Here is a 24,129-nt window from a genome sequence, read left to right as displayed (position 1 = left end):
AAAAAAAAGTAGGTATGATGGTTCAGGGCTCATTAAGTACATTTTTAGATGTATACTTTAAATCAGCGCTGTCCAACTGGCGACCCGCCAATATTTTTTTGCGGCCCGCGAGCTGTACACCAAATTTTTCATCAAACATTGGGGAGCAAAACTTTGTCAGAATTAATATCTGACGTGAAATGTCCGGTGAAAGAAAATATAAAATTGTGTTCAGAATTACTCATCATACATTAAAATGTGAAAACATTTCATTTTAATACTAAATATTAAAAATACTTTTTCAAAACAGAGAAATATACCTACTGCTTAATTTTTCCAGCTTGAAAAAAACAAAAATTTGTCGATGAGAATTGAAATATTGCGTTACAAATAAATAAATATTAGTGCCACAACAAATGTTGATATTGGACATAAAAGAAATTGTTGCTCAACAACTAAGGCCACAAAGCTCCTATTAAATAACTAATAAGTACGTATAAGTATAATCTTTGTTTTGTAAACGTAATTAATTTATGATGAATAAAAAAATTTACAAAAAAAAATTAAATAACTTAATACGTAATTTTTATTGTTTTTATTATTTCTAGTTGTGTTCTTTCTGTTTTTTTTGTATAAAAAATAACTTTTGAATTGACATTAACTGACTTTTCATTTACCTATTCTCTTTGGCCCCGAAATGTTTGCTAAAGAAAAAATGGCCCGCGGCCTAAAAGAAGTTGGACAGCGCTGCTTTAGATAATGCAATGCATGTCATTGTGTATTATTTATTGCATTCGAATCAAAAATAGCTGTTATTGTAGGTACCTACCTATATTGTTTGCATTCTGCTGATTTTTCGAGAGTAATATTAATATTAAATATCCACAGTAGTTATTAAAGTTATTTTATTACCATTGCACGAATATGTATTATTTTAATTGCTTACAAACTATTTAAATCGGAAATTATTATAATCGATGATTTCAACTGAAGTTAAAATGATATTATAGCAGTTTGTAGGATTTTCATGAATTTATTGTAGGTTGAATGATTATTTGTGCATAAATACGTTCACTTAAAAATACTGATCACAATTTATTTCGCGGTGCTCAAACATTTTTTTTTCACGGCACCCTCAGTAGTATTTAGTCTTAGTGGTAGGTACCTATATTAAATATTTTATACCAGTATGCGTTGTCGGCAGGTTTTATTTGGATTTTTTTATTACTACCATTTACGAAAAATCAGAATATCATGTGAGAGCTATTTTTAGATTGTACGAGCATCTCATTCGAGTTTTTTGCTAATACTTATGTAGATTTTCGATTGCGTTTCTAGTTTAGATGATATTCTTCTTATTGAAGATAATCTCGATAGATTGCCGTAATCGTGCACTGTCAATGTTATGGTTTGACTAAATTTCAATCATTTGTAAGGCGACTCGATCTCATATTCAACAGCTATTCTATTGAGAGATCACTGAATTCACTGAAACTCGTGAACTTAGGAATCATTGTCGATTGTCGACAATCGCATAAAGAATTATGTTAGCTAAAAGTTTAAAAAAATCTAATAAAATAATATAGTAACGTCTTATCGTGCATTCTTATGCGTTTACTTTTGGAATACCTACTACGTATATAATAAGGTGATCTCTTCATTATCCTTGTACATATGAACCATAGATATTAAACAAAATGTCTAAATTTCATAAACATAAAACTTTACATTTCATCTAGTACAGGCATGTCCAACCCCCGGCCCAAATGAAGACTTTTTGCGGCCAAAGGCCCAATTGAAGTTTTCAGCTTTATTTTTCATTTTGGTATTCATTCAATAAAAAAAAATGTTCTCGTAGATTTACTACATTTATATTATATTTTGTGAAATTAGAACTTTCTTGTTGTACTGCGTGCTAGTACCTGTTTTTATCTCACACACTCGGTGAGCGTCTGGAGTCGGCAATACAATAGTGAGAGTGAGACGGCTACGAGTATAATCTGATCATTGACCAATGATTCGAGTTGCCCCATCTCCACCCGCCATGTATATGCAGACGCGGAACGTGCACGGCCGCCTTCCATGACGCTAAAAACGGTCAGAATGAAAAGATTTCAGTGCCAAACTTCCTTGCCCCGAAGCAATGCTGCACGGGACTGATGTAGCAACCATGCACCTTAGCCGGCTCGCACATCACAACTCGCCTTGTGTGCCTGACGGCCATAAATCAAAACTTCTGAGACTGCCGGCGAATGTTGTATGCTACAACCTCGCACATCTGCCTAGCGGCAAACGTCAAACGCGAAAAGGGATAAGTCTTTCGTCTGCCATTTTTATTGTGTTGATTGTATGAACAAACGTCAAACGCGGTGACCAGCGATGAGCGAGCAATGACAGTGTAGACAGAGACAGAAATGGCCGATGGCCGTAGGCTGTGCGCATGCGCGGAATCAACATTTTTCGAGATCGACATGCAGGCTTTGGCCAATGCAACTCGAGGCATGTCGCAAGGTCGCAGAGTCGCAGTAGCATCGGCCAATCTGCAAAGCTCCATTTGATAACGTTTGTTTCTTGGTTTACAATGACGTCACATCGACGAATTCGTCGTAAGACGCATGCGGCGAGTTCTGATGTGCGAGCCCACTTAGTGCTTAAAGAAAGAGTTTTCGAAAATAAAAAGAATCTTGACTTGCTCAGCCGTCATTTATCTTTAATAACATATTGTGTGGCATCCTCTGTACCCGTGTACTGAAACTCTGCCGTAACAGAGGAGTCAGGAGTTGAAAGTGAAGTGAATGCTCATAATATGGAGGACGGAATTATCTCGTCCTCCATAATATATGAGCATTGACCAATCGAAAAATCGTTCATTACACTTTTCAACTGTTTGTATGGCTTACTCGCGTCAGTCAATTAAGACATCAATAGCTTCTAGATCTATGATTTCTGACAGATATAGCAATGAAATTAAATTAATGACCTAAATCAGAAGTTCAAGGTGAAAATGAGCTAATTACAGAATATATAAAATCATTCGTAACAAAACTCAAGCTTTATGAAAATCAAATACGGTTAAATTATTCAATTAATTTCCCATTATTAAATGACTTTAATAGTGACCGTAAAGATTTTTTTAAATATTCTTATGAAGTCACAAGCAAGGTAGCGGCGCCGAATCGCCGTAGACTTATATGTTTCTATTTAGGAAAATAGTCCAATATAATGTTGCGTAAACTCATGAAACCTACATGCAATGCAAATTTCTCTCATCAAAAGTATTCTCTCAAAGTCCTAATAGAATTAATCTGTCCTAACATAGACAGATCAAGTTCTAAAATATGAAGTTATGTGTTATTGTTAATATATCGACACAATAGACATTATCCATCACTAATTTGCAATGCCGTTAATTGTTATCGATGTGAATCTGGGCAACACGGCCAGAAAATTGGATAGAAAGTCCGAATCTCCGTTCCTCTTCTGCTCCCGCAATGGTGGTCCGTTGAGTCATCGTTGTCCAATTGTTTACTCGCCGAAAGTCAACATCACGAGGGGTTCGAGACTCTCCCTCTTCCGTACTCTGCAGACCTTCAACACCATGTAAAGAGTCGATCCATAGTTCCTCTTAACACCTCGATCACTCCATCGGTTGTCCATGGTGAATGTTCGATGTCACTGCCAACTTCGTCCGAAGTGAAAAACATTAATCCTAAGTTATTGCGAAATTGTTATTAATATCATCACAAATTATTCGTGTTCACAAATAAAATCTCAATCAGTGAAGTAAAAGTAAACATCCATGTTCTCAATAGTCATCAACACATTGACCTTCCCCAGTCGAAGAGGTTCATAGCTTTAAACACAGGGTTGCTCCGTAAATGCTGCTGTGTCAATGAATACTAAATAAAGACGTGCTTATAATATCAGAAAATAAAATGTTTAAGAAAAATTATCATATGTACTACAATTAAATTAAAAAAAAATGTTATATAATTTACTCATAATAAATATTGCATTTAATCTTTCAATGTTTCCCAACCTTATTTCTGCCAAGCCCCACTTCAAAGCTTCAAAAATCTCTATGTCCCCCTCCCCCCCTATCAAAATTGTATAGTTAGAGACCGCCAAGTTTAACGTGAAGCTCCGCTGCATAGCACGCGCTACTATCTCTACCCAACTGATTCTGAAAACAATGAATTGCTTCAAATAAAACTATTTTGAAAATTATATTATATTATAAAACTACTATTTTACCACGTTTTTATTAGCTCGTATTCTTGTTTGTCCAGTACAATTTTTTTCTTGTTTGTCGAAGATTTGTATTGGACGATTGAAGACTTTTAACTAACTTCCCGACAAGCTAGACATTTGAAACTTTTAGCATATATCAGAACACGACGACAACGCATTCTTTTAATACTTTTAGCCATCTTTAAGCAGAATTGAATTCATTTTCAGTTAATTCTCTTTTGTATGGAAAGTTATTTCGGAAAAAAAATCGTAAAAAGTAAAACACTATTATTGGTTGCTAAGGGGGTCCTAACAACTAAATTATTAATATATTCGTGCGTTACTATGGCAATCAATATGAAATGTCAAAATGACATTTCAGTATTCTATATTTATTCAGTATTTCTATCAAGTACAAAAAAAAGTATTTATTAATACATAGAATTGTCAAGTTTAGTCTTTAGTCTTTTTATCCTGTAATTATTTAATTTAACTTACGTTATATTATGTACAACTCGGAAGAAAATTAATACGATCCTTGTGCTATGCTTCGTCTTCAAATATTTTTTATGGTGACCCTTTTGCCCCCCAAAACATTCAAATTGCCCCACGTTGGGAACAATATAAGTACATTATTTTTTTATTAATAAAATTATTTGTATTATTTTTTTTTAAATATTTATATTTTTTCATTGCATTTCATATTTCCTGTATAACTGAACAGTCATATATTTATAGGGGGAGAGCAAATTTGGGCTGGCATTGGCGTGGACTAAGGTTGAATTTTTAATTTTTAACGCAAATGGCTGCAAAACCAATCATCACTTGGGCCCAGCGCGTACTGCTTTATATCGCCATTCTGATAACGGAACACTTTCCACAGAAAATGATACACAAAATAAATTTCCTTTTGGCGTGTATGATTGCACAACAAATTTATAAAATCCATAGAAACCTTTTCCTCGGTAAATGAAATCAAATAAGTGAAACAAGTCTATGTTAACCGTTCTGTCTTTCACCTAAAAAAAATAATCAAACTCATTTAATAAAAGCTGAAAATTATTAAAAATAACTAGATAAAAATAGATAGTAGATACACGTAATCTTCGATAATACTATGCTAATTGCAACTAGCATCATCATCATGATCATCATCATCAGGGGCGCGACAACCCGGTGTGGGTCTTGGCCTCCTCCAACAGCTCCCTCCACCTGTCCCCTATCAGTGTGGCCGCTTTCCAATGTGGTACCCCTAGAACACGGCAGTCATTGGCAGCTCAATCCAACCATCGAATCATTGGCCTGGCCTCTTCGTCTACGCCCGATTGGATTGCCGGACATCACTCTCTTTGCCGGTTCATTGTCATTCATACGGTGCACATGATCTAGCAATCGCAGTCTCCAAATCTTGATTGATTGAACTGCGCTGCAATCTTCGTATAGCCCGTTGAGCTCAGCATTATATCTTCTCATCCAATTGGTGCCGTCCCTGATCGGTCCATATTTACGGCGGAGAATTTTTCTTTCATAATGTTCAGGGCTCGTTCATTTCGCAGAGTTAATGTCCAGGTTTCCGATTGTGAGCGATGAAATGTTCAACGAAGAACTCGTCATTTGATTAAATGTTACACGAACTAATGTTTCACGTACTGCGGCGTACGAATAAGTGTCCTGCGGTGAACTGTTTACGTATAAATTTCCGGATACGCTTTACTTCAACTCGGCGCCAATGGCCGTCAAGCGTCTATGTAGGTTTTGTATCAAATTTGACTGAAGTGATTTTATTAGCCAGTGAATTATGGGGTTATGATTTCATTAAATTCTTACCTTTTTTAAAGTACATCTACCAGTTATATCTGCAACTTTTTGTAGAATGATAACAATAAAATCACTTGCATGGGAGCATACATTGGCATCGCGTATTGTTAATATTTTTCTATATTGGTGTTTCTCAAAGTGTGACACCACAACTCTAAACTGAAATGATTAACATCACGCTAGTAATTTTAAGAAATGACTATGTAAAATAAAACGCACGTGTAGATACAACATGTTAAAATATACAACAGGTAGGTATATCCAACCCGCGAAAAAAAATCAGTTTTGCTTTTCGATCTAATAAAAGCATTTGAGAACATGTTTCAGGATTTCCATAAAAAAACAATGTCAACTATCCCTGCGATGACCACCTGATCTTTAATCAAGAGGATAAAGTATGAACCTTTATTTGAGTCCGGCTTTCTTCTTTATTTTTATAAAATCGTACCATATTTTTGCCGAACCTGAAAACATCCGGCATCTAAAAAGAATGGCATTCTTGGGGGTAAATGATTTTAGAGAAGTAAAGAAGAAACGTCTTCGATGGCCGGGTGGTGACGTATCAGTTTATAATGACATAGGTTCTGGGTCTGGGTCACATGTAGATTTTTAGTGTTTATTTTTGGAGTCGGTGTTTCGGTTATAGGTACCTAATAGGTTTAGCAAGCGGCTAAAATCCGACACCACTCACTTTATATTTAACGCAAAAACAATAAAATTCGTGCTCGCAGTTTTTAAATGAAAGTAATCAGTCAAATCCATATTTACCGGCGACGTTTTCAAAAACAAAATTAAATTCAGCCGTAGAAATTCTATCTGACTCTAACGCATAACGCGGAAATTTAAGCGTGCCAAATGCTTACTTACTCGCACTTATGGTTCATTTTTGTTCAGGCCTTGTCCCATACCCATTTATATCACATTAAAATGGTATATTAAGGAGGTACCTACGTACAATAGGCATATTGATATCATCGAGTAATGTGTAGTTTCCAGCTATAGTCGTATGGTTGTTTTCGTCATCGTACATCTTCAGATTAAGTACCGTTATGTTGTTTCGTTTGATACCTTTACACACCTGGAAATCTGAAAAATATGATGCAGCAGGGCCCTGGGAAATAAATAACAAAAATGTCAGATAGATTACATAAATTAGTGACTTGTACTAAAAGTAATTGATGCAAGAAGACTCAGCAAGAGGTCGTTGTGAGTAGGGAATCCAATCCCGGGATCCCGAGCTATTTTCGATACCTATGAATCCCGGGATTGATAAACATAATCCCGGGATTTCGGGATTGATTTTTTTTATCAATTTTTATGGAAAATATAACAGAAAAAATACTTTTAATACAAAATAACTGCATTAGAAATAAACTGAGTTTGAATGAAGTTTGATGTGTAGGTTGCCGATTCATTTTATTTTTTCACATAGATTATTAAAAATGAGAAAGATTGGTAAAAAAACAATGCTTCGCACTTTTAACAAAGTTATTCCACCATGATATCATACGTTTTACGGCAGTTTCATATTTGGCTGACTAATTAGATTTATGAAGCGGAAAGGCCATAAGTACGCTATGATTATTTGCTTTACTATTTTAAATCTCGCTGATCTATTCATTATGTCTTTACTATCAGAGATAGCAATCTCATATTAAATTCACATTATTATTTATATTATAATATTATTTACTCCATTAAACTTGTGTATTTCCAAGATTTAACGTATACAATATTAACAATAAATGTCTTAAATAGTATAAATTATACTAGATTTATTTTTGACCGATTTTATCAATGTTATTTGTAAATATAAAAATTTTATATTAACAATGGAAAAAAATCCCAATCCCGGGACCAGTCCCGGGATCCCGGGATTGTCAAATTGTAATCCCGAAATCCCGGGATCAGAATTTTGGCTCGGGATTGGATTCCCTAGTTGTGAGACGGAAGTAGGGATTGCAATACCGGCATTTCAAAACTGGGATTCCAGTATTTATCAATACCGAAATACTGGTTTTAAAAATCCAAAATACCGGAATTTTCGGTATTAAGAAAGCACACTCGTTTACGTTTTTGAAAATGAGTTAAGTTATGTGCTGCTGAAATGCAAATATATTGAGTGAATCCAACAGAGGTGAAAAAAAATCATCAAATATATTTATATAAGTAATTGTCGCGATGAATTATCGTAATATTATTTCGAAACAGAAAACATTTGTGACAAATATGTTTAATTATTCTATAATTATTGATGACTGTACAAACGTTGAATTTAAGAAGTTTTTCCTGCAGCCGGACTTATTTGCACTTGATGAACTTTTGAGGGTTTTAGTTAAAATTATCAATATATTCAAATTATTCGTAAAAAATCACTAGTTCTACAATTATGATCAATACATATATTTTTAAATCTCAACATAATAAATGTAGGTATGTAGATTTTTGATATAAAATAATATTTTAAAAAGATTTTAATAGCTATATTTATTGATAAGCACCTACTTCTGTTTTTTAATGTTTAAGAAATACCGGTATTCATACCGGGGATTTCCAAAAAAGAATTCTCCAGAATTCTCGAGAAATCTAAAATCAGTGTAAAAACAGACAAATTCCAAAAAAATATGATTTTTTTTTATTTATGTAAGAAGACAAACAAAATAGAAGTAGGAAAACAAAAATAAGTTATTGAGTTGTCGGCACTCAGCATCATATATAGAGTTGGGTATTTCCCGAAAACATCTCAATCTCGGGATTCAGGATTTCCCGAAATTATGAAATTTTCCATTCTCGAGATTCGGGATTTCCAAAAACGAATACTCGAGATATCGGGAAATTTAAAAATAGAAGTAGGAAAACAAAAATAATTCAAAACATTACTTATTAAAATAGAATTTCAAAAAACAGACTGTCAATTGCTGCGTCTGACAATCGCGTATGCTTTTGAGACACAAAATTCCCTGATGTTGCAAAAATTGCGTTCATTTTGATTCGACGTTGGCTTAATTGTGTTAAATGGCCCGATCAGTCCTTGAAGTTTATGTTTTCTGTCCACTTTTTCCATATAGAAAATCGTTTTTTCAATTAATATTTGATAACAAAGAAATCCCCAATCCCGAGAAAAGATTCTCGAGATCCGGGATTTCCCGAAATGTTAAAAATTTCCATTCTCGAGATTCGGGATGGAAAATTCCGAAAATTTCTCGAGAATTCCCGTTGGGAAATTCCCGAAACCCAACTCTAATCATATGAAGCACTGATCTCGACCACCTTTTGTGGTTGCCAGGTAATATGCGATTCCTCGTCGTGTTGGATAAAGTTATTGTCATTTAATTAGGTATATCAATCATCATATCACATCGAATTATATTGCACAACTACATATATAAAAATTTTAATAAGAGGATCATATGGGCCTCCACAGAGTGGAGATTGTATTAAAGGATTTTGTTTTTACGAAAAATGGATGTTAGCTACTTGCTCAACCTATTAAGTCCAGACTCCAAATACAAATTGAAAAACAATGTGTATTTGCCAGACTCAGGATTTGAACCTAGGACCTACGACATTACAAGCCGACGCTTACGACGATACATCAGTGAAACGGCAAATAATTTTCAACTATAGACGCGACGAAATTTTGAACTCGCTGGCATTCGGAGAGAGAACGTCGAGCTGGGAACACGTCAATTTGTTTCGCGATGACTAAAAACGTTACCCATTTACTTGAAAACGAAAACATGTCAATGAATATATTATTATTGTTACTAATAGAACAATTTAAGTGCCCACTACCACCACCCTTCATATATGCACAGCCGTGGATATGCACGGCCGCTTTCTATGACGCTTTAAACGTGTCTGAAAGAAGTAATTTTAAGTGCTCATTCCGTCCCGAGACGGAGCCGCACGGGACTGATAACCATGCACCGTAGTGCTTAAAGAAGAAAGTTAAGAAAGATTTTTTTGTTTTTTGAACTGGCTCTGCTGTCCTCTGACGTTAAGCGCTTTATATACCCGCATACTGAGTGTCACGAATTGAAATGGATGAGTCTACAGAAGAGTCGGGACTATCCCGCTCCCCATACGACGCTGCAAATTTCTCAAATGCCGCAAAGTTGGCCTCGGTTGCTACCAGATCTCCATGACCAATTGGGCCCGTGTGAGGACGGACCCTGGCAAACAGCTCCGCTCGTTCAAGTTCCATAAGCTGGCAATCCCAGAGGATGTGTTCAACATCTTGGTGGTGTTACTAATAGAACAATTAACAGAACATTAAATAGACGCATGTTGGACTTATATGACAAATTATATTTCGTTCGGCATGCGTCATTTGCACCCGCGACCCGCAATCGCGCATCGCCTAGTCACGATTTTTTTTAGACCGTGCCTCAACTGAGGTATAGCCTAAGCCGCTCGGCCATCATGGGACCGTTTTTAAAATGTTAATACACCTGAAGAAAAATAGCGAATAGCGCTGCAGGCAATTTTTTGTACTATCGTAGAAAATGTGTGACTCTCATTTAGCTCGTCGAGTGGCAATGCTAGTCTATCGATATGTGAAATGATAAAAATCTATTAATTGATATTAGAATTATAAGACATAAAATTAAAAAATTACATACTTACCCATATTTTCATAAGATCAACGTTTTCAATCGTAAAACAAATTGCAGCACAAAATGTTAATACGATAAATGCTCCTACAATCATATGGCCACCGCTTGCCATCACAAAGTATAATGGTGTATTTTAATATGCAAATCATATACGTGATTTCCCATTCTTAATTGATGAAAACAGTACGTAAAATAAAAAAAAATGTACATTCATTAATATACATATATATCAGGATCAGGGATGGCCAGTCCGTCGATCGCGAAGGTATTTTTGGTCGATCGCGGACATAATAATAATATATTGTACTTGATCAAATAAGACAAACAGAAGGCAATTTTGATCATTATTAGAAGAATGTGGATCGGAAATGGCGAACTTTTGTTGCATACAGATGTAAAGTGGCTTAGTCGGGCTATTTTTTTGAAAATATTCAGAGATATGTTACCTGAAATTAAACAGTATTTATCAAAGAAGGGAACACAATATCATCAACTAGAATATGACAAAACGTGGTTGCTTGATCTTTCCTTTCTCTGTGAAATTACAGAAAATTTAAATCAATTAAATCTACAACTTCAAGGAGGGGGAAGGAAAGTCATTAATTAATTTTATTGCAGTGAATACATTTAAAACCAAATATTTACTGTACTTATAAACAACAATAATTAAAGGAATGTGATTTTTTTTTTGATAATATGAGGTCCGAGTGTGCAAAATATAATGGTAAGTCAGTATATGTTGCTATATTCATGTCGTTCCCATTTAATGATAGTAAAAACGCGGAAAAATGGCCATACATATTAGTGTTTTATTAGATATCAATTCTACACACCTTGTCACACTTGAAGGAAAAATATTGACACTAAAATGCGATGTGTTTTTGAAAGCCTTGATAATTTTTGGAGCTAAATTTATAAAAAACAAATATCCACATCTTTGGATAGTTGTAGCATATTATTCAACTTGATTTTTTGGTTCTACATAATATCTGTGCGAATCGGCTTTCTCTTCAATGAATGCAATCAAAACGAAGCATCGTTCACGATTAATGATAATTTGCGTGGTTACGTCTAGTAGTAACTACGCACAGACGACACAATTGCTGAAAATATGCAATGCAAAGTCTCGATTTTTTTTAAGATTTATAATATTCGATATATTATGTACAGGTAAATAATTGTGTAACTATGTCAAAATACATAAATATATATTTGAATTATAAAAATTGGGTTTTTATTGTTCTCGCATGATATAATTATTACAAGCGATATCAGTCGATTGCCATAAATAATTTTTTCAACTAGTCGATCCTAGAATATAAAAGTGTGGCCACCCCTGATATATGCAATGATAATCTATAACAGGTATGGCCAACAAATTGATTGCAAACCAATTTGTTGGCTATCGTGACAATAGCTGTTTACACATAAAATTGATAACTTTCTCACCAATCTCATTCTTCATGAGTAAACGAAACGCGATGTTGTCATTTTATGGTACTATTAATTGACAGGTCGAAAAATCGGTTAACCTCAAAATGAGTGAAGTTCTTTTCTTGCCGGCAGGTTCGCCACTATCGTTCTGCAGTGCAGGCGCAGATCGAAAATATCCTACTGTCGCATGAAAATTCAGAAGCTTCCGAACTTTTTTGATTCATGCATGCAATCTTGCAACTCCAGGATAATACACGTTTACACGTACATTTTCTTGTTATGACCGCGATAATACGTACTGCTAGCAGTAAATCCATGCACGAGGTGAACGAGGTAGAATTTTCATGCGACAGTTGGAATTTTTTCAAATTCAAATTCACGACGACAAATGGTAAATATAATTTATAATATTACATAAAGCATAAAAATTAAATTGTGGTGGGTTCTCATACTTTATAAAAATAATTATGAGAATAAAACACGTGGTGTTGCTTTTTTTGTTATTCATCAATGATGTAGTAGTAATCTTCAAAGGTTTTTATGTTCTTTTTCTGGCGATGTTATGAATATTGTCAATTATGTTTCTTTTTACTTTAATGATGTTAACACGTAGTATGTAGTATTTATCCCGCTTAGTTTACTAATAATTAGGACCGGTTTCATCCGCTTCAATGGAACATCTACAACTAACAAGAAAATAAACAATATTAGAGATATTTTATACTAACAAATTTTAAATAAATAATTAAATAACATTCTAAAAAATTCTCTATTACAAAAATAAGAAATAAAACTTGAGTTTTCAGAAAACATTTAAGTAATTATTATAATCCATTAAGTAATTATTATAATTTATTCAGATTCTAAAGCGCAAATTACATTATCAAATTTTCAGATTGGCCGTCTGCCACGAACTCCTTCAATCATGTAAAGTCACTTTCTGATCGTTCCATGGACTCGTGACCAAATTAAAACAACGCCTATTATTGGACACGATTCACCTGACAATTATTGTGTCGAAGATTACCGAGAACGTGCTAAAATAGAGTATCCGAGTACGGCCGCACTTGGCGTGTCCTGTATTTCGTTTGACATAACACAACAAAAAAAATACATTTTTTACATAATGAAGGCTGCCCGAATTTATTCATTATTTTAACAGACAACACAAAACAAAAATTATATCCTAATAACTACAATTAGCAACGCCTTACTTGGCTTAATTTCATCTAGAATAGTTTCTATTGACATTTAAAGTAATTACATAAATCAGAGAAGTCCGTTTAGTGTTACCACTAAGCTGACCAATATATTATATTATGTATCGGGCAAAGATATTGAAGACTGCAATCTCTTTGATCGGGCAAAGTATCGGGTTTATTTATAATTTTTAACATTAGCAATTGACCGACCAATCAAACCAATCGTCAACATGATCGAGTTGGTAACTGGATCATTTCATGTAATTCCTATATAAATTTGACGATTGGTCACGACTAGGGATTCCAATTCCGAGCTATTTTTGATACCTATGAATCCCGGGATTGAAAAACATATCCCGAAACATTCGGGATTGATTTTTTTATCAATTTTTATGGAAAAAATACTTTTAATAACAAATAACTACATTAGAAATAAACTGAGTTTGAATGAAATTTGATTTATACCCATGTGTAAGTTGCCGATTTATTTTATTTTTTCACATAAATTAATAAAAATGAGAAAGATTGCAACAAACAATTCCACCGTGATCTCATACGTTTTACGGCAGTTTCATATTTGGCTGACTAATTAGATTTATGAAGCGGAAAGGCCATAAGTACACCATGATTTGCGTTATTATTTTAAATCTCGCTAACCTATATTACAATATACGCTAATTTATATTACAATATTATTTACCCAATCAAACTTATGTATTTCCAAGATTCAACGTATACAATATTAACAATAAATGTCTTAAATAGTATAAACTATACTAGATTTATTTTTGACCGATTTTATCGATGTTATTTGTAAATATAAAATTTTATAATAACAATGGAAAAAAATGCCAATCCCGGGATTGTCAAATTGTAATCCCAAAATCCCGGGATCAGAATTTTGGCTCGGGATTGGGTTCCCTAGTCATGACTATCGCGTATCTGGTTGGGTCTGCGAGTCTGCTGATGTAATAAGGCCTGGTGAGAAATCTTCATTATTGGAATATTAATATTCATTGTATGCGGCATTACCACAGGATCTACCCTACCCTATAGAATGCCCTAATTTATCATCAAAAATCTAATGAATACCAAATCGTTAATAAGTCTGGTCAGGACTTGAAATGGACCGAAGAGCACCGGAGCGCCGTTCCGGATCGTAAAATCTGCAACATTATCGTTCCGTCTCGTGGAAAAAATATTTTTACCATTTGACACAGAATTGCCATATAACAATAAAACTAACACGTTTATTTTTATAAAACACATAAAAGTAGATATCTGTGTTAATATTTTCAGAAAATTAACGAGCGCTCCGGTAAGTAAACCTTTCCATTTCGAATGATGAGCCTGGCTTAAAGCAAGTGAATTCATTCCTCGGGTGAAAACACAATTTACGTGAGACGTCCATCTTCGAACGCTTAGAAAGACAAAATAAACAACTTCAGCTGAGACTTTTTGAAAACGGAGTAGATTCTAGAAAAATTACCAACCGCCCCTTCGGGCTTCTTTACAGATGTTGTGATTTTTAATATATTTCAACAGTTGAAAAATCATCCCCGACCCCCTAGGATACTCGATGCCTCCAGCAAGCCGAGTGGTCTTGCTATACAATACAATTCTAAGTTTAAAAAATTGTCGTACATAATAAATAATTAAACAACCCATACCATGCGATAGTGAAAAAACAAAAATGTGCAGAGTTAACCTAATAATCGATCCATCTCCCCGCGACATTGTGCCTCGTGAAAATCCAACGTTTCTTGAAGCTATATTGTTAACTATCTGGCGTAATAATATGTTCCACCACTGCATCAAGATTTAACGAAGATAGTCAGAGTTTATTGCTGCTGTTTAATTGTGTATTTCAATGAATTAAACGAGTCTTTCACCCTAATGTATTTTTAATATCTGTTACATGATCCAATGTTTAGTTCACCTGTACCCCTCCTCTACTCTAACTTAAAATGAAGGACTCTCTACCACTATAACTTCAATATCCAGTCCACCGGACTATCGTATGGTGACCAACTTGAGGCGATTGGTATTATTGCGATTCCTCAAGTCCACGGCCCTGAGAAACCCAAGGTTTAAATTTTATTAAAATAAATTGATAATCGTGTTGATAAAAATGAATACGATATAAGAATATGTGGTTTCCCACCCGTTTTCTGTATTATCTATTATAGAAATTGGCGATATGCAGCGCCATCTTGAGATACAAAGCCTGAACCTATCTTACATAATGTTTGAAGCTTTCACGGCTGTTTTTTTATCATAGTAGATTTTTGGGTTTCCACCGTGTGTCCTTCTTCCTTCTTTACACGACGTTTCGGGTTCGTTGCAGAGGCCATTATCAAGAGATGATATGTTTTATGATGAAAATTTAGTGTAGGTATATGAATGTAAACGTTGCTCTAAGAATGTTAAAAGGAATCCAATTAGCTAAGAGCAAACGTTGCTCAGAGTAATCTGTCAATCGTTACGACCAGAGATACCGGCTCGAATATTGGATTTTGCTGATAGTGCCGGAAGCCATGACGTTTTTAACCGTAATCCATAATCCCTATCAATATTTTCAGGGTTTCTATGGATTTCATGACCAATTTTTTCAAATTTCAACCTTTCTTCTTTCTAAAACTTCCCTCTTTGCTTTAAAATGCTATGCTTAGGAGTGATAATAGTAATTTATTTTAATATCAGTAATGCCCCTATCGAATAAATCACAACTTGTTTACTTTTCAGTTTTCTAAATATGCAAGGAAATGAAAAAAGTTATTTTAATCACCATATTTCTCAATTGGGGAAAGAGAATTGATGTGATGAGAAGTGTGAGATTTGATTGACTTCAATTAATATATATATTCAAAATTTTACCTCGGCGGGTTACCGCAATTAATATATTACGAGAAGAATTAGATTAGTGAGGCTTTCATCCAGCAGTAATTTAATAAAGGCTGATGGTATAAATAAAAATATAATATCACTAATTCACATAAATATAACTATATACGACCAGAAAGAGTGAAATCAGGTTCGGGAGGCATTGGAAGTGGATTGATCCAAGCTGAGGATGATAATTATTTAAATATGTAAGTATATTATAACACCAATTATTAAATGTTTTTTTTACACAATGTTATTTCAATTGAGTGTGCTGGACGGAAGCAGTCAAATTCTAGAATTTTCTATCATATCTCGACAGAGATTACCGTTCAAAAATCTCTCTTGCAATATATGTTAGGTAAATTAATATGTACTCACCTGCATGTGTTTTTAATGTATTTTTTTTTAAATATTCGGTGCCTAAATGAAGACTATAAAAAATACCAAAAGTTATTTAAAAAAAAAATGATCAAAATAAAGAAGATCGGTTCATCTAAAACTAAAGTATATTATTATTAAAAAGTTGTGCGGAATATGACCTTTTAAATAAAATTATACAGCAACACTAACTAGGTAAGTATGTTATATTATTTTTAAAACCCGGATGGTGCTGTAGTAGCTATTTAACTTTTAACAGCACTGTTTAAATTAACAGTTTATTCGTTTACACAGCGTAGTCAGCTTGTATGATTATAATGATATCTGTGGGAATATACTGTTGTTTTTATTCTACTTTTGAGAAAGTTATAGATGTTTAGAAAATATTAAACAGTAACAATGCTAAATAGATACCTACTACTTACTTAACCTGGCGCTACAAAGGTTCATATCGTTCTTTTGGGATATGTTGGTTCCCAAGTAGGTACCTACTTACGAACAGCGGTGATCTCGAATTTTTAGTTATCCACCAAAATGTTTTGTGGGTCCTCGACACTTTGGTCATATCAATGTTAATCCTTAGAAGTGAAAAGGAGTGAGGAGTGAAGAGGGAGGTGTCGTGGGAACTGAAAATTGACACTTACGTAAGTGTATTTTATTGTTTACTTAAAATTTCTTAGATTGTAACAGTTTTAAAGAAATTAAATAACTACATCTACAAATATATCATATTTTATTTACTTTGATTTTTTTAATGCATACGAATACATGAATGAAAGTCATTTGCCAAATAAAAATAAAATAGGTTAATTAATGTTCCTTACCGAAAGTGGTAAAACTGCCCCAAGGTAAGGAGATGTGCCTAGCTACTACGATTCGGTCACCGAGGTACCGACCGATGAAATATTAGCTAATTTTTGTGTATGGATAGAAGATTGTCAAACTGTGTTTGATTTTAACTGATTTTTGAATGGCATAAGCTTAACCCCAATCAACGATTAGGTCCTGCGCGTACTGCCTTATACCGCCATTCTAATGACGGGACACTTTCCACAACAAATGATATGCAAAATAAATTTCCACTGTGCGTGAATGATTGCACCTCGAATTTATAAAATCCATAGAAAGATTTTCCTTTGTAGATTAGATCAAATAACTTAAACATGTCCACGCGCACCTCTCTTTCTTTCACCTGAAAAATAATCAGACTCATTTATTAATAAATATAACTGTTTCAATAAGAACCAATTATCTTATTTTTTGGATAAAAAGTAAAATACTAATCAGGGCTATTTCAGTGTACATTATGTTCCTTTTGAATATTTTCCGACTATCTTTCATCAAGACATGCTTGATTTAAGATTTGCTACATGATGTGAGTAGGTTAAAACCAAAAGGACCTCTCTCCATCACTTACACATTGAGATATGCTGTATATAGAGCTGACTGGGGGTACCATCCATTTTGCCCTGAGAGAAGCGGAAGATCGAGAAGGATGGAAAGTCTTGGTCGCTCAAAGGATGGCAAAATTAAAAACGATCCTCAGCCATGAGTGTACGACCAAGAATATATCTGCTTTACACACACTCTCTGTCTGCGCATTGTGCTCGCAAGTAATTTGGCTACTACAAAAAGATGTCGTGACTCATGACACAAAAATAAGTTGAGAATCGGTGGAAATGGTGGAATAGAGACGCAAACTGCTTTTTGATGTCTGGAAGTCGTTACCTAAATATGTTAAGAGTTGGAGTCGTTAGATAACAAACCTGAAGAGGTGGAGTATCTTAACCGGCGATGACGTCTCATAATATGACTGTTTAAAAAGCAGGGCGTATGCTGGTCTGCCTTCGTATCGGGGTCATACTCAATGGATAGAAAATAAGACTAGGTACTACTATGATTCCGAAAAGATATAATACGATAAATTAATAATGCTATACCTTTTCAATAGTACACTTTCTAGTCAGATTTGCAAGTTTTCTGACAATAACAGCGATGACTTCACTTCCGGGAGCGCACACATTAGCATCGTTTAATGATAATATTTTTCGATATCGGTGTTTCTCAAAATGGTATATCACTATCCGTAGCTGAAAATAAGCAAATGATATACAATATTAAAATTTAGCTACTGCCTTCAAAGACTGACTGTACCTACTGTACCTAAAATACACCCAAATGTTGTAGGCGATGACGCGAACAAATGATTCTATCTTCAGTGAACTCTAGATTCGATATAGATAGACTCTCATCGGTTTAGCTGCGCCGGACGCAGTGAAGTCCCTAGGCAGCGCCAAAATGCTGTATTTTACAACGTTTTTATTAGCTCGTATTCTTGTTTGTCCGGTGGTTGTTTGTCCAGTACAAATCTTGCAATCGATTTCTAGCTAACTTCCCGACTAGCTAGACATTTGAAACTTTTAGAATATATTATCAGAACACGATGCCAATGCATTCTTTTAATACTTTTAACCATGTTTAAGCAGAATTGAATCCATTTTCAGTAAATTCTGTTTTGTATGGAAAGTTATTTCAGTAAAATCCGTAAAAACTAATAGGCTATTATTAGTTGCTAATAGGGTGGTCCTTTCAACTAAATTTATCCGTGCGTTATCATGGAAATCAAAATTAAATGTCAAAATGACATTTCAGTATTCTACATTAAATGTTTGTTTTTCATTTACTTCATATCAAGTATAAGTTTAAGGATATTGAGCATAATAATTCAACAGAAATTTTAAAAACGTTGTATATAAAAAGTTCTTTTTATCTTGTAATTATTTTATGTGTTAGGTACGTTTTAAAAATAATTACTTAATAATATTTTTTCCCCATTTTTTAATTTTTAGCATGGATCCATGCTTTTGCGTTGACCTCCCGGGTAGATTCGTTACGAAAAATCGGATAGGCATAACGATCACAATTTGTAGCGCGGCCGCTAGAGACTTCAAACGGCTACGAGCCGCGGACCCCGCAATATATTTTGATAATTCTATTATTAGTATTAACAAATTTCAAGCTGTTCTATATTTTTTCTTTAATACTTACGCAGTCGTTTATTTTTGTCGTCTTTTTTATTAAATACATTACCTACCTATTTTTTTTTAAATTTATTTACTACTATTAATACAAGTGAATATAATTTGATCTAATTTAATGCGATGTAATCAGTCGAAGAGGCGTATCGGTATAAAAAAGTGATAAAAGAAAACCAACATTTCATCACTTACACAGTGACGTCCCGTGGGGGTAGGCAGATTGAGCGTCGCTTGGTGGTGGCAGTTACTCGAAGGGCGGCAAATGGAGTAGTATCATTAGGTATATTACTATAAATAGCTGCCTAAACTTAGTAATAAAAGAAATATCTTTAAAAAATCAGCTCACTGGTAGGAAACAAAATGTGTTAAGTAATTAACATACCTACAAGGTTTAACAGGACTGTATTTTTAATTATAGGTACATACGTGCCTAATTTAAAAATTTTCCAAATATTTTTTTTAGTCATGAATTTTGGAAGTTGCCAGGCGTATTTTTAAATGTATCTGAAACCTAGGACTTACAATATTTCTATTGAAGCAGGGATAGCATTTAAATTAGATTTAGTAGTATATATTTTGTCGGTAATGTATATGTTACACCGAATGTGCGAAATTAACTATTACATGAAATGGGCAAAATTTTGGCTAATTCATGTAATAGTCAAGCCTGTTGCCTTATTCATGAATTAGGTAAATTTTCTGCTGAGTACATGAATTCGCCAGGGTATAGAATTCTTGAACTGTCAACATGACAGAAGAAAAAGTAAATTTAATACGGATGGTTTTATTAGTTATAATTGGACATAATATAATATTATTATTATTAGGTTGGGTTAGGTTAGGTTAGTAACAACTCCCCCCTCAGGTTCGTCGAGATTTCACAGTATATACGCCTCTGCGTATTTCTCGTTAACCCGTTTTTTTATTCTAGCTCAGTCGGTGAGGGGTTGTCAATAATAAGATGAAGTTCCAGTTGAAAAAGTCTATAATGACTCGGTTTATTTTCAGTATGTATCGTCCAGTAGATAATATTTTTACAAGCCAATGTAGGTGAAGGCGGCAGACAAGTAAACGGAACGACCGATTACAGCGAACGCGAGAGATATTTCCCACCCGTAAGTAAACGGGATGCGAAAATCTCACCGGGTAGTACTTCAGCGTTCAAGAGTTCGAAGAGATGCGCGGCGAGACTGATGAAACTGGTCCAGAGTGTTTGAAGAGAGGCTGCTAGTGGAGAAGATGTTGTTCCCGAGGGATGATCCGGTAGACTGATTAAAAATCTCTCGGATGCGTCCTCTTTTATAGCAGCATCCCTTATTATAATTGGTCCAAAGAGATAATGAGAAGGGGTGACCAAAGATTCTACTATTATCGTTAGCTCGTACTACATGTTACCTCTTGTTTATTTAATAAGAATTTACTGGATTGTCAGAAGGACCAAGTATTAAGAGATAATATATTCTGTGCACGTGGATGGATATATTGACGTTATAAAATATCGTCTATCTAATTCTATGGACTTTATATGAATTTATCTAGAGCATTTAAATAGCTCCGGCATAAACTCGCGGTTTTAGTCTTAGGTATGCCAGGAGTGAACACACGATTCTATTAGCGTTTAAATTACAAGCATTTACAACTACTTACTAGGTAGGTACCTATTGACATAATAATAGGCCCGGTAATTGTCCTCCACCGACCTTCACATAAATATCTGTGATTTTACGACGTAAACCTGTCTGTTGCCTTTACCTTTAACAATTATACATTTATTATAATAACAATTTAGTCTTAAAACTACGTCTTATATAGTTATATGAAATAATATTTTACTATTTCCAAAAATAGCAAGATATTACTTCTCGCAAAGGAAATTCGGTTTCAATGTGCAAGAGTATATCGATCGGCGATATTTCCCCCGCATTGCCTTATTTTTAGCCGCTGTTTCTATACCGCACAGCTGCATAAAGGTCGCCACAGTTCTCGCGGAACCTCCAGATCACGCCGCCTGGGATTCGGGGCTCAAAGCTAAGTCTCTATTGCCATTCTGTTTTCTATATTTCACTGTATTTCATCCTGTATTTCACACTACCATTAATTTTTGTTTAAATAATTTTTTTTTTACCTACTTACCAAATAAAATCCTTCAAACGTACAGAAAGCACAGAGGCTTCACCTACCTGCTTCTTGTAACAATAGACTCGCTCGCCCCGCTTGACCCTTTTTGTCCGCCGGCCAACGCATACCGATAGATTCTTAGAACTTTAGCTCGCCGACGAGACCCCTTTCCCAGCCCCTAAGGTCTCATACCTACTTATCAGCCAGCCATTGAGCAAGTTCCACCTACCTACCAACTACACATCCACTCTCCCCCCACCTACCTACCACAAGACCCCCCTACCTACCGATAGCCAACATTGCGCAATACCGACTCCTACAATTTCTCATCTCTTATACCCCTAAAATCTGTTCTCCCACATTTATATTTTTATACTTTACATATTTCTACAGCTTTATATATATTTCTTTTATATATAGTTTTTACAATCCAGAATTGCGCAATCTTAATCCTAGACTTGTAGGACCCGTTTCAAGACCCCTCTCTAATCTCCTCTCCTATATTTATATTTTTATAATTCTATAGCTTTACACATATTTCTTTCTATATATAGTTTTTGCAACCCAGAATTGCGCAATTCAGAATTGCGCAATTTTAAACCTAGGCTTGTAGGACCCGTTTCAAGACCCCCCTAGAATCTACTCACCTTTAATTATATCGTTATATCTCTATAGCTTTATATATATTTCTTTCTACATATAGTTTTTGCACCCCAGAATTGCGCAATCTCAAACCTAGACTTGTAGGACCAGTTTCAAGACCCCCCCAGAATCTGCTCACCTTTAATTATATCTTTATATTACTATAGCTTTATATACATTTCTTTCTACATAATAGTTTTTGCAACCCAGAATTGCGCAATTCAGAATTGCGCAATTTCAACTTCGTAACTTTGAACCCCCACCTAGACCAGTAGGAACTGTCTCAAAGACCCACTCCACCACGCAATATTACTAAATTATAATCTCGCTCCCTCTAACCTATAAATCTTATAGTTTAGACCCACATCCTAGACCTGTAGGAGCTGTTTCAAGAACCCACATCACCGCACCATTGCACAACTTAGACTGCGCAATATTTCTTAAATTCTAAAATTAATTTAAATTTTAACTAAAACCTAGATTCTCGCGCCTTACTAAAATACTAATCCTCAATTTTAACCTCAAATTTTTAACCTTTATCTTTAATTTTTTAACCTTTGCATCAAACTAAACTCAAAATGGCACCATCAAACAAAAAAAAACACCAAAAAAGATGCCCCGCTTCTGCAACAATTTATGACAATGATGACCGCCGCCTTCGCCCTACTCACAGATGACTTACCGCCCGAATACGAATTCTTGAACCAAATGAGGTCAAACTTCTCCGAACTAAATTCTAAAACCTCATCGTCCACAGGTGCATCTCCAACAACAAAACGTCAGACGAGAAGCACCTCAAGAACCAGCCAACCCGCACCCCCAGAAGTCCCCGACTCCCAAAAAACCATTATCCCCAACAGCATCTTCAGCTCAGACTCTGAGGACGAAGAGGACGGCCGCTCATATACCTCCGCCTCCTCATCCTCCTCCCTCCAGGAAACGGTCCTCCCAGATAAGACCCGCCAGACTCCTAATAAATTAGAGACAATTTTAGAGGAAGAGTCACTCCTCCCGGCCAACCATTCCACTCCAAACAAACAGGACTCCTTCACACTGGTAACCAACAAAAAGGATCGTAAACTTGCACGCTCTCTCAGCAAGAGCCTCTCCTCGAGCTCCCCAAAAAGCTCGCCCCTGGCTCCCACGAGTCCTACCCTCGCTCCTCCTAAACATCCTCATCATCCTCAACTACAAACCCCCATTCCGGCCACTCCGGCCAGATTCTCGAGCGCCAATTCCAGCGCCAGCTCCAGCACCAGCTCGCTCCCGCCCAACCCCCCCCCCCCCCCGGCAACCGTCAATAAGACGCTAAAAGTCCCCCCCATAATAATTCATGATAAGGCCGCATATAGAACATTCCAAACGGACGCCTTCCGTGCAGGAAAGCCGATACTTGAAGCAGTCGATACCATCAGGGGTATGAAAGTAACATTCCCGACAATGGAGGAATACCGATACGCCTAAAATCACCTCCAATCCAATAAAACTTCATACAACACCTACGAGCTCCAGACCGACAAAACGTATAAAATCGTAATCAGAGGTCTAAGCACAAATTTTTCGGAGGCTGAAATTCTAGAGGAACTCCAAATCCTCAACTACCCGGTCATCAATGCCCAGAGGATGAAAAAGGGCCAGTCCAGAACCCCCATGCCCCTTGTGCTCCTGAATGTGGAGAAAACGGACAGAGGGAGGGAGGTTTACAACCTCACCTCACTCTTCCAGGTCCGCATCCAGACAGAGCCCCTCAAAAGAAAATCCTCCGCCGGGCAGTGCCACCGATGC

The sequence above is a fragment of the Rhyacophila brunnea genome, unplaced genomic scaffold, assembly GCF_057557595.1.
Source record: "Rhyacophila brunnea isolate RB1 unplaced genomic scaffold, BYU_Rbru_1.0 scaffold_22, whole genome shotgun sequence".
Taxonomy (NCBI): Eukaryota; Metazoa; Arthropoda; class Insecta; order Trichoptera; family Rhyacophilidae; genus Rhyacophila; species Rhyacophila brunnea.
Note: the sequence above shows the minus strand (reverse complement) of the source record.